Source organism: Alexandromys fortis, unplaced genomic scaffold (assembly GCF_014885135.2).
Source record: "Alexandromys fortis isolate MF-2015 unplaced genomic scaffold, M_Fortis_MF-2015_v1.1 scaffold_78, whole genome shotgun sequence".
Lineage (NCBI taxonomy): Eukaryota > Metazoa > Chordata > Mammalia > Rodentia > Cricetidae > Alexandromys > Alexandromys fortis.
This window is the reverse complement of record NW_026067977.1, coordinates 2,903,311-2,905,566: the sequence shown is the minus strand read 5'-3', so window position 1 is coordinate 2,905,566 and position 2,256 is coordinate 2,903,311. Positions and strand designations below refer to the sequence as shown.

General features: G+C 46.7%; 1 long non-coding RNA gene across 2 annotated transcripts in view; it reads left to right on the top strand.

The window, feature by feature from the left end:
* Nucleotides 1-972: 972 nt before the first annotated feature.
* The window catches only part of LOC126510845 (uncharacterized), a 16,485-nt gene continuing 15,201 nt past the window's right edge, over nucleotides 973-2,256 (top strand). For both annotated transcript variants that reach the window (XR_007594525.1, XR_007594523.1), the window contains exon 1: nucleotides 973-1,286. This is a non-coding gene — a long non-coding RNA (uncharacterized lncRNA). The remainder of the gene's footprint in view (nucleotides 1,287-2,256) is intronic.

The window sequence follows — 2,256 nt, the reverse complement described above, 5'->3', positions numbered from 1 at the left end:
TGTGAACCTTCGGCCAGACTTGGGTACCTGTGGCTAGGGAGGGGTGAAGACTGCAGAAGAATCTGTAGTATTTCAGGAGGGAAAAGGGTAACGTGAAACTCCTGGGAGCCCTCAGGTATTCCAGTCAGGGCAAAGGGCTAGTAATAGCCACATTTGCTTCCTAAGGAGCATGAGAAATGAGATCATCTTGAGAAATGAGATCATCTTGAAAATTTTGGCTAAAATTTTGAAGAATTCTGTGACTTCTAGTCACCCCTCCCCCGGCACATTCATCATGACTAAAAACCCCTGCTATGGAGAAGAAACACGAGTAAAATCGTGGGAACATTTCCTTCTAGAAATGTCCAGGGCAGACCACCCGGACTGCCAAACACCATCAAATTTTCTTTCATATTCCACAAGAAATCCATTTATTTTCTGGTCAGTATCCTTTAGCCTTAGAATCGTCCAAAATATTCCCTAAAGACACTGTAGTGCCTCCTAAAGTCTTTGTAACTGATCTGGTCTAAATAACGGCCTTAGCCTCAGAGGAGCACCCCCATTTCCCTCATCTGCAACTTAACTGTTAGCAGCCTGTGTTGTAAATCTGCTTTGATGATTGCTAATTGTTTATTAAAATCTCACTTAGTAGGGCTTACAGTGAGGTATGCCGCTCAAGCCCTGTCAAAGAGCTTTCAAAAGGGTTTGAACTCAGAGATACCCCTGATTCTGCCTCGTCAGTGCTGGGATTAAAGGCTTTTGAATATACTTCTCATTTTGACCATCAGCTCGCGCCTACAGTGGCAGTTAACCAGGAAGCTTGAGACAGGATGGTCAGCTCAATCTAGCAGCTGCCAGTCATTCTCAGTAAAATCAAAGCAAATAAAATAAAAGGCTTAGGGTGTGGCTGGGTGACATATTCTGTGCTTAGTGTAAGAGAGAGGCCCTGGGGTCAATCCCCAGCACTCCTAAAAGAAACCTTGGTGGTTTTTGTAAAGATTTCTTCCTAAAGTGGCCTCTTTGATTAGGGCCCCTTCTTTTGCCAACTAAACAAAGTAACTGAGAAAAGTGGCGTTTAAGAGGTCATTTCCCTTTTGTTTATGGTTCTAGAAGACCTGTCCTGTCATTTTCCGTGGAGGAATGCCAGTGAAACTCCCTTCCCTGGGGCAAGCTGACGGCTCCTCCCACTTTTCAGAGGAGTCCTGGGCCTGAGGAGGAGGCTGCAGCCTTTCTGTGGGAGGAGTGGGAGATTACCCAGAAACACACTTGCTCAAAGGACAGCAGACCTTCGGAAGCAGGTTGAAGGGGTAAGTGGGGATGAGAGGGAACCGAGGGCTCGTGTGTGTGTGTGTGTGTGTGTGTGTGTGTGTGTGTGTGTGTGTGTCTGTCCCTGCACCCATTCATCTGTGCATCCATGCTTGTGAGCACGTGTACAGTGGAGGAGGAAACCGGGCACCCTGGCTGAGGTCTGCTCTACAGAGGGAAAGGCGGCAAAGGTTTTTCCTGCCCGCCTGTGGCCCCAGAAGAGTGTTGCCCTTGTTCAAATTATGGGAGCCCAAGGGAGTCTTAGGTGATGATCAGGAAACAAATGCTCGTGCATGCTATGGCTGTCACTTCTAGGGTGGATGGGCAGACCACATCAAAGTTCATTGGCAGCCTGCCACAGCTAGTCCACAGAAGCTGGTTCCGCCTGTAATCTCTACCATATGCTCTTTTCTTTCTACTTTATATACTCGCTCTGAGCAAGCTTGACACCACCATCCTGGAATATTGAGTTCTGTGATTTGTAATATTCTTTTTTTCCTCTTAATTATTGGTTATAAAAATATGTTGGGTAATACAAGAGAAGCTAAAATTGAGAACACTAGCGAGGCATGGAGGTATAAACCACTAACCCTACCTCCGGAGAGACTGGGGCTGGCAGGTGGCGAGTTCAAGCCAGCCTGGCATACTTAAAGAACTTAAGGCACTGGCTCTCAATCTTCCTAGTGCTGCGACCCTTTAATACAGCTCCTCATGTTGTGGTGACCCCCAAACATAAAATTATTTTGTTGCTACTTTATAGCTGCAATCTTGCCACTGTTGTGGATTATAATGTAAAGATCTGATATGCAGGATATCTGATAGGTGGCCCCTGTGGGGGTTGCGACCCACAGGCTGAGAACCACTGGGGTAAGACCCTCCATCATTCAGCTAAAAGGGAGATCCCCGTCCCAACAAAACAAAGAAAAGCTGAGTGAGTACAGGCTGAGCAGCTAGCGATAGACACACCTAAGG